General features: G+C 40.7%; 2 long non-coding RNA genes across 3 annotated transcripts in view; one reads left to right on the top strand and one right to left on the bottom strand.

Annotated features, from left to right (window-relative positions):
* The window catches only part of LOC135105824 (uncharacterized), a 189590-nt gene that overhangs the window by 178024 nt on the left and 1566 nt on the right, over window positions 1-10000 (bottom strand). The window lies entirely within an intron of this gene.
* Window positions 1-10000, top strand: part of LOC135105825 (uncharacterized) — a 21425-nt gene that overhangs the window by 10344 nt on the left and 1081 nt on the right. Inside the window, exon 3 of the long non-coding RNA XR_010271021.1 lies at window positions 9396-10000. This exon is cut by the window's right edge and continues 1081 nt beyond it. This is a non-coding gene — a long non-coding RNA (uncharacterized LOC135105825). The remainder of the gene's footprint in view (window positions 1-9395) is intronic.

The raw sequence follows: 10000 nt of genomic DNA, 5'->3' as shown, positions 1-10000 counted from the left end.
GACCTAGTTATAATTTGATTAATTTTTCACTATTCTGTAAATCATGGTTCACTTTATATTCTAACTGGAAAACAATCTGTGCTGAACTAACCACACTTTGACATGGCGCTAATCCTATGGGAGGAAAGGTGAGAGGGAGGAAAGGGGAGACGCCATATGGGTGATAAGGAAGGAGACAGAAAGGTAAGTGATAAAGAAGGTGCAAGGAAAGGAATGAAGATGAAAGGGGAGGATGATGAGGAGGGAGGATTGATATGGAAGGAAGATGAGACGAAGGAAAAGTGAAAGAAATGGAAAGTGAGAGAGAGAGAGAGAGAAGGAGGCAGTGGGAGGAGAGGATGATGAGAAAGTGAGGGAAATGCAAAACTTGAGGGAAGAGCGATGAAAGAGAGTAAAAAAAGAAGTAAAACCAGGTGATAGGTGCTTTAAGCTACTTAGCAATTTAAAGAACCTTCCTCAAGCGTCTGAGGGGTTCTAATTTTTAGACGCGTCGCAGAAATGGTCATAAGGAGCCCGCCTGCACACGCCACACCAACTGTCGCGCCGCTGTGATGGTTGCGGCGAGCGACGTGTTGCTATAAATGACTCTATGTTTTCAATATGTGGAGATTTATCTGCATTCTGATCATACTATCGTGATCATGAGAGTTTTTCCTACTTAATGTAATAATACATTTCAGCATTCAATGATTAACTGCTGAAAATAGTGAGGATAGGTAAAACATGTTAAAAACTTTTTTTTACATCTTTACAGTTCAACTCGTCGTAGGTAATACCATTTTTTTTATCAAATTTTTACAATACAGCTTAATTCTACAGTCACTGCTGAGTCTGATGGTGTCAACCAAAACTGGTTATCTCGTACGTGAAGTGAGTTAAGGCATATGGCCTTCGACAATTCGAAATATGCAAAATACGACAAAACGGTGAAAGAAATATCATAAAATAAGAAAGATGCGCCGTCAAAAGTTACCTAATTCGAGACTGAAATCGCAATTTTTATATGCGATGAACACCAAAAGGTGCTGCTGGTCAGGTCATCATTGTACCCTCCAGAGGCCAGGCGGAGCAATGGGTTGTAGAGATGTGCGGTAACAAAATTAGAGCCACCTCGCTCTGCTCAGGGAATGAATGGAAAACGAGGAAGGATGAGAGGGAAGGAAAGAGAGAAGCAAGGTAGCTGAGAAGAGAGGGAGGGAGGGAGGAGGCAGATTCAGTAACACCTCCCACTTACCTGGCAACACTGAGGCAATGGATAGGTTCAAACCATACAATTTGTCTCAGGTAGCACGCTCTCTCTCTCTCTCTCTCTCTCTCTCTCTCTCTCTCTCTCTCTCTCTCTCTCTCTCTCTCTCTCTCTACTTAAAAACTCATCAGCGGTAAGCCTTATGGGCCTGCAGGTCCTATCATGGCTAATGCTTTGATTAAGATTGCTGTGCTGTGGTGGCGCTTGTATGCAGTGGTGATAGTAGCAGCACCAGCAGCAGCAGCAGCAGCAGCAACAACAACAGCAGTAGTAGTAGTAGTAGTAGTAGTAGTTTTGGTGGTCGTGACGGTGGTGTGGTATTACAGGAGGAGAAGGAGGAGGAGGAGGAGGAGGAGGAGGAGGAGGAGGAGGAGGAGGAGGAGGAGGAGGAGGAGGAGGAGGAGGAGAAGGAGGAGGAGGAGGAGGAGGAGGAGGGCGGAAAATATCTCATAATCGTTAACTCTCACAAAAAGAGTCAATTAGACGTAAAAGAACAAAGTTAATCTACCTTTGTTTACTTCTCCCTATTTCCGTCCCTCCCTTTCGCCCTCCCTCAGTTTCTCTCTCCCGTCCTCTCTCCCTAATCCCCTCTAATCTTTTTCTCCTTCCTCGCGTGCATCCTCAACTGCATGCATCACTTCACTTCTTTCTTCCTTCCCTTCTTTCCTCCCTCCCTCCGCGGTGCCGCTTGCCAACAGTGCCACGCTCGCTTTCTGATGCATCACCGAGGCTCTCAAGTTATCACACACACACACACACACACACACACACACACACACACACACACACACACACACACACACACACACACACACACACACACATACTTTCAAGCACAGTATTTCGGGAGCACAGGAATGTAGACTCATGGTTACCGACGATGACGACTAGGAGGAAGAGGAGGAGGAGGAGGAGGGGGAGGAGGAGGAGGAGGAGGAGGAGGAGGAGGAGTAAGAAGAACTAAGAGTAACAAACATGTTGACCCTTGATATCTAAAATGAGACTACGATAATATTACAACAGAACGTTTCTTACCAACCACCGCTCCCTCTAGCACTGGCTGGTAGGAAAAGAACAAACTTACTCTAGTAATAATGATGATGATGATGATGATGATGATGATGATGATGATGATGATGATGATGATGATGATGATGATGATGATGATGATAATAATACAACAACAACAAATAATAACAACAAGTAATAAGACAGAAATAATAAAAGGAACAAGGTGTTATAAGAACTCTCACTACTACTATTAATATTACTACTACTACCACTGCTACTACTACTACTACTAACTACTACTACCACCACCACCACTGGGCATACGAGTCGAACCACTAACAACACCCTTAAAAATAATAGTACACCATTCATTAATAATAGACATCATTCATTAAATCTTTTCAGCGTACTGCTTTCCAAACACTCGCCTACGCTGTCCCTTAACGTCCAACTGTAAACCATCGACGCACGTGGAGGACAGAGGCGTATGGACAGGAACGTCACGATTTAAAGGAAGTGTTCGGGTTCGTTTACCGAGAACCTCACACTAATTATCTTGAATCTCGTACGTCTCCTTGCTATATTAGGCCAGTGGAACGTAATCTTATGTACAGATGTTATGTTACTTAAAATATCTCCACCACTCCTATTACACCACTAGGTATTCTCCAACTCCACAGACTAAACAAATCTAGACTATTTTTATGACTATTTATGAGTGACAATAATTTTTTTCTACTATTCAATGATTCCACTCAATGTTTTCGTTCTTTAGTAACATGGGGACAAAATTCTGCGATGATCGAAACAGGATATTAAAAAGTATGTGAATTGTAAAGGGAAAGGAAGGAAGGAAGAGTGGAGGAAAAAAAGGAGGAGGAGGAGGAGGAGGAGGAGGAGGAGGAGGAGGAGGAGGAGGAGGAGGAGGAGGAGGCAAGATGGAAAGGAACAGGTGTGGGTTGCTTAGCTACCCTCATGTGGTAGGAAAAATGCAAGTGTTATGTAGGTTACTTCCTCTCTCTCTCTCTCTCTCTCTCTCTCTCTCTCTCTCTCTCTCTCTCTCTCTCTCTCTCTCTCTCTCTCTCTCTCTCATATTCACATATAACACTGTCACACGTGTATATTTACTCTGAGTTTCTTTTTCATCGAATCTCATAAAAAAATATGGAGATCTAGATTATGAATATAAGGAAGAACTGATAATGGTAGGTAATAATATTAACAGCAACAGCAACAACAACAACAACAACAACAAAACGAACAACACAACACAAAAGTAGCAGGAGGACGACGAAGATGAAGACGACGACGACAACGAAGAGCAACGCGACAACAAACAAGGAGAAGGGGGAAAAGGAGGAGGAGGAGGAGGAGGAGGAGGAGGAGGAGGAGGCGGAGGAGAAGCGCCACGTCAAGTCATGAATAGACATAACCCTTACTGTCCTCGCTGCAACAACAACAACCCTTGCTGTTCAGAATACGCAAAGGTGGTTACGCAGTCCCCTTGCCTTCTCTCTCTGCGGGGCGCCGGCAAACGTGTTAAAAGACTCCTTCTCTTCCTCTTTCTTCTCCTCCTCCTCCTCCTCCTCCTCCTCCTCCTCCTCCTTCACGCATTTTTATTCTCATACTCGTCTTTTATACCTGTTGATCCTTTATTGCTTCTTCATTCTCCTCTTATTCCTCCTCCTCCTCCTCCTCCTTCTTCTTCTTCTTCTTCTTCTTCTTCTTCTTCTTCCTAGCATCGTCTTTTCTTCTATTTATTTTCTGTCTTCCTACTATTCATACTTCCTATTTTTTTCTTTCTTTTATTTCCTCTTCATCTACCTCGTCTATTTCTTCTATATCTCTTACTTCTTTTTGCTCCATTTACGCATTTCCTCCCCCTCCTCCTCCTCCTCCTCCTCCTCCTCCTCCTCCTCCTCCTCCTCCTCTTTCTCCTCTTCATCATATCTTTATTTCTTTTTCTTCCTCGATTCCTTCCTCCTCCTCTTTTCTGCCTTCTTGTTCTTTTATTTTGTCGTCTTTGGCATCCTTCCTCTTCATTCTCCTCGTCGCCCTCCTCCTCTTTTATGAGTTTTTTCTTCTTTTGCTCCATTTACTTACATTTTCTTTCCTCTTCTTACACGTATTTCCTCTTTTTTTTTCCTCTTGTCTCTCTCTTCTCTTTCTTAATATAATTTTAAAGAGATTTTTTCTCGTGTGTGTGTCTGCGTGTGTGTGTGTTTACCCAATTTTATGCACAGGTGTTAATGCTCGTGTGAGTACGTAAGATTTAGAGAGAGAGAGGAGCGGCACAGCGGGGCAATGGCATCTATTTAGGTCGAACGCTGAGGACACCCCTACCACGACCACTTGATAGCAGCCCCCTCACCCAGACACGCGGCGAAGCAAGTAAAACAGTACACGTTGATACATTTAGGTGAACTTATCGACTCTCACCCGTCTTTTAGGACTAGTATCTTTTAGTTATGTATCTTTTTTGTCGTCCTTTTGTTGTCCTTGACCAGAATACCTCCTACATATATAAATGAGTAAATAAATAAAGTCCTTTCAATTATTTCATGCACTGTCAGTATTGTTATTATCGTCCTCCTCGTTATCCATTATCATCGTCGTCACTCTTATTCGTAGTCATTATATATTTACACGAACTCATTAACTTCTTGCAGTGATTCCACGTGTTATCAGTAGATTATTGTTATTATTCTTCATTTTGGTAATCCATTTTCATTGTCATCTGTCGTTACTATGGTCGTCTTTGTCCAATATATATTTAGATGAACTGATTAACTTATTCAAATTCATTCACTTAATATCAATATCGTTATTATCAACAATTTCATTCTCCATTATCATCGTCGCAGTGCTTGTTATTATATACCAAGATGAACTGAGTAACTTTTTGTAATTAATCCACGTGCTACCAATAACGTTTCCATCACGCATCATCATTATCGTCGTCGAGATTAAATATTCCATCCCTTTTTTATACCCAGAGGAAAGTAGGACATTTTTATTTTTATTTCTTTTTTTTTTAAGGATTTCTGAAACTTCATCTCCTTACACACTGATGGCTCAACAAAGAATCACTACGAGTCTCTTTTCATTTACATCCACCGAGTCATTCTTCTTTGTACTAAACTCGGTCATTTCATTGAAGTATTTTAAAGCTTTTTTTCTTTCTTATTATAATGCTACCTAGTAATGTTTCGCGGATTCACTAACCACGTATTTCACATTCATAGATACCCAACTCTCTCTCTCTCTCTCTCTCTCTCTCTCTCTCTCTCTCTCTCTCTCTCTCTCTCTCTCTCTCTCTCTCTCTCTCTCTCTCTCTCACACACACACACACACACACACACACACACACACACACACACACACACACACACACACACTTCCTGGACTGACAAATATAGACTACTATTTTTCACGGAGAGAGAGAGAGAGAGAGAGAGAGAGAGAGAGAGAGAGAGAGAGAGAGAGAGAGAGAGAGAGAGAGAGAGAGAGAGAGAGAGAGAGAGAGAGAGAGAGAGAGAGAGAGAAATGCATAGACCACCGTAGCTCCGTTAGTCAGCCCTTCACACCTGGCCTTACCTGGTGACGTCAGCCGCTGATTACCTGTCTCCCTCCCCCCTTTCACACGCGTCCCCAAACTGGCAGTATTTACCTGTACTCCTTTACTTTTCACTAGGTTTTACATTTAAATGCCCAAAAAATCTATATTTTTCGCCTTAATTGACAGCATTAACCTCATTATCGTGGTTTTTTAAATATTCTATTTTCCCTTTATACAGTGAAAAAGTCGTATGTTTCTATTTTTTTTTCTTTTTCTTTCTAGGATTTCTAAAACTTCTTCTGCTTACACAGTCATGGCTCAGCAAAGAATTACTACGGGTTTTCTTTTAACCCTTCACTAAACTTTATATTTAATCGCCCAAAAAACTATATATATATCCGTCGCCTTCACTGGGGTGCCTTACCTCATCCACTACTAATTTATTCTGAGTGGTGTGATTAAATACTCCCAGAAATTACCCAAGTGTCTGAATGTTTATAGGAATATTTCTTTGTGCTGGCTCTCACTTGTGTTCTTGCTTTCAGTCAGCTTCATGTAACCTGTGCCTGTATATGTTTCAACACGTTAGTAGCTTGTATATATTTTATTTATTCATTTATCTGTCATGTATGGAGGATTCTGGCATAAAGCAGCAAAAAATGTTATATGAAAAAAAAAAAAACTGAAGGTACTACAAATCCTCAGAGTGTAGTGGAAATGGGTTATCAAATTTTGACGATAAGTGTCTAGAAACCTTCCTCCTGAAACTTACTTTTCTTTGTGCTATAACGCTGGTTTTGTTGAATGAACGTGATAATTCGCTTTTAATTGCTTCTATCATTTCTATCACAATCTCTCTCTTTTTTTTTTTTTTACATTAAATTGCATCAGTCACAAAAAATGTTCTCTTCCTCCACGTACTATTTTGTACCCTCGTAATGTAATAATCCACATTAACTCCGGGAAATTAATTTCTTCTAGTATTTTTTCCTTTACACTTAAGACTGAATGTGAAACTGCAAGATGTGAAAGAGATGAAAAAAAGATTGAAATTCACGAGAAACCTGATAAAAACACGACTGAACCCTACTGCTGCACGCACACACACACACACACACACACACACACACACACACACAACACACATACATACATCACCGGGTCCACCTGAATCCATTAAGATAAGTAACGTTGCTCTCCGTAAGATGTTCTATATGCCTCCTCTCCCTCCCTCACTTCTCTCCTGCTCCTCCCCCTCCCACTCCCCCCACCCCGCTGCTTCCCTCTGTCTTCCACCTTTCTTGCACCTACCCTTTCCGTCATCTCCGTTTTCTTCAAACCTCACTCTTCCGCAACGTTGTCTGGCTTTTCCATCTATATTTGCCTGTCGCTCTGTCTTTGTCAGTCTGTCTGTCTGTCTGTGTGTCTGTTGTTTGTTTGTTTTTTTTAACTTACTGTGTGTGTGTGTGTGTATGTCTGTATGTTTTGTATCTTGTTTGTTTATCTTGCTGTGTCTGTTTTTATGTTTGTCTGTTGTTCGTTTATCTTATTATATATGTTTGTCTGTTTCTCCCTTGTTTGTTTGTATTATTGTGTATGTGTCTGTCTGTCTGTTTGTCTGTTATTTGTTTGTCTTATTGTATATGTGTCTGTTTGTCTAGCGTGTGTTTCTCTCTCTCTCTCTCTCTCTCTCTCTCTCTCTCTCTCTCTCTCTCTCTCTCTCTCTCTCTCTCTCTCTCTCTCTCTCTCTCTCTCTCTCTCTCTCTCTCTCTCTCTCTCTCTAACCAAGCGTCTCTCCATTTGCTCTCTCTTTCCCCTTCACTTCCTCGTCTGCTCACTGCGACATCTTCCTACTCCTCCCCTTGCTCCTCCTCCTGCTCCTGCTCCTGCTTCTGCTCCTCCTCCTCCAGGGTACGTTCAAGGTTCTTTCTCCCCACGATGGATCAGGCGCATCTCGTGACTCCCCGTGGCCCGTGTGCTGTCTACGGTTGACGCCGCCACACGACACCCATGACCTCTTGTTTGTTGCTGCGTCTCTTCTGCGCTGCCTTGCTGCCTGCTCGTCTCATATTGCAATCTTTTTCTACGTCTTTTAGTTTATGTACCTTTTTCTCTATTCTTGCATTTTTTTTTTTTTTACCTTTTTTGGTCTTTTCATGACTTGCTCTTTTCTTGTATTTTATTTTTATCTCTCTCTCTCTCTCTCTCTCTCTCTCTCTCTCTCTCTCTCTCTCTCTCTCTCTCTCTCTCTCTCTCTCTCTCTCTCTCTCTCTCCTAAATATCTATATCATTGTCTATTTATCTATCTATCTATCTATCTGTCTACCTATCTGTCTACCTATCTGTTTTGTTACATTTATCTTTCTTTTCTGTAGTTCTGTAAGTTCTCCAGGTGATATTTTACTTCACTGCTCCCTTCTTTTGTTTCTATTTCCGTAATTCATCGCTTTTCTCTCTCCCTTTCTGCGTGGCTTGTTTCCTTTCTGTCTCATATTCCTTATATTTTCTCTATTTCTTTCTGTAAGTGATCTCTTTTTGTTGTTGTTGTTTTTAATAGTTTATTTTTCACAGTTTTTTTTTTTCATTTATCGTTACCTGTTCGTTATGGAAGTGGCAATCATTTATTATAAATTGGCATCTTTTACTTTTTCTTTCTTTTACTTGAGCACGTCATCAGTTTGCCATTTCTTCTTTGTTTCCTAATTTCTTTTTGCTTTTAATATTCTCTCTCTCTCTCTCTCTCTCTCTCTCTCTCTCTCTCTCTCTCTCTCTCTCTCTCTCTCTCTCTCTCTCTCTCTTTTCATGTTCGAGTTATCAAGACGTGATTTTCCTCGCTTTCTTCTTTCCCATTGTCTTTTTTTCTGCCATGAATAATCAATGGAGATTCTTTTTACGTTTCCTTGACCCTTTTTTCACTTTCTTCCTCCACATATTCTTTCAATCTTCCATTTTCCTTCCTTGTGAATTACCAAGGTGATATTTTTTTCTTCCTCCATTCTTTCTTTTCATATTACGAATAACCAACGCGAGTTTTTTAAGTTTTTCTATTTTTTTTTCTTTTTACTCCCTATGCCGTCTCTTTATTTTCTTTATTTCCATTAATATATGTTTTTTTTTAGTTATTGGTAAAAATGAAATGCTCCATTCTTTTTTCCATATATGTTTTATTCAACCCTTTCATTTACCTTATATCTTCCCCATTTCCCTTATTTTCTTATTTTTTTAATTCATTATATGTTCTTTTAATCACTTTCTCTTTCCTCTATATGGTTGTTTTTTTCCCTTACCTTTTTTTCCTATGTCTTCTTTTCTTCCCTTTCCTTTTTCCCATTATTTTTCCTTCTTTTCTTCCCTTCCCTTTTCAGTATTTTCCTTTGTTTTCTTTCCTCCTTTTACTTCTTTCTTTCCCCATTTCCTCCTGTATCTGTCTTTCCTGTCTTTCTCGTCTTTCCCCCATTCCTTCACCCCCTTCCATATTCTCCCCAAACGCTACCAATGTCAGGCCATTTTGTTTCTGCCGTTATATAAAAAGCAAACTTTCTGCTGTGGTGTTTACGGCCTTTCTGTTCCCACGGGCAGGCAAGCACGAACGTTCGATGTGGACAGCGGGGCCAGGGGACGACGGACTTGACTTGGTATTTCAAACGTTCATGCCATCCTTTCTTATGACATGGTATTCTGTATAATTAGTTAGTTAATTAACTCATTTGTTAATTAGTTAGTTAATGTATACATATCTCTCGACAAATATATTTTGATGTTTTTTTTTTTCTATCGTTACAGATGTTAGTTAAAAATGTAAAATGCATGTAATATCTTTTGTTCACTGGTAATTCTTCTCTTGTAAAGAAAATAAATAAATAAAAACAATTAAAAACATCTAATTAATCTTGCCATCGTCCTTTCATTTGGAAGAAGAAACGCCCATGAAATAAATCACCCTGTAAGATCAGTGTCTTGAATTAGCAGAGCCAGCCTCCGCCCAGCACCTGAAGAGCCACGAGGGACACCTGCAGGGGAGCCCACGAGAATCTGACACACACACAGACAGACAGACAGACAGCTCGCAAGCAATCCAGACACCGAGCCAGACACACAGCCAGGTAGCCAGAGACGAAAGGACAGGCAGAGAGACGGGCAGAATTCCCTTCCGCCCTCGAGTAAGAAGAGTGACACATACCCTC

Source organism: Scylla paramamosain, chromosome 12, assembly GCF_035594125.1.
Source record: "Scylla paramamosain isolate STU-SP2022 chromosome 12, ASM3559412v1, whole genome shotgun sequence".
Taxonomy (NCBI): domain Eukaryota; kingdom Metazoa; phylum Arthropoda; class Malacostraca; order Decapoda; family Portunidae; genus Scylla; species Scylla paramamosain.
The sequence above is the reverse complement of the archived record's forward strand: the minus strand, read 5'-3'. Positions and strand labels throughout refer to the sequence as shown.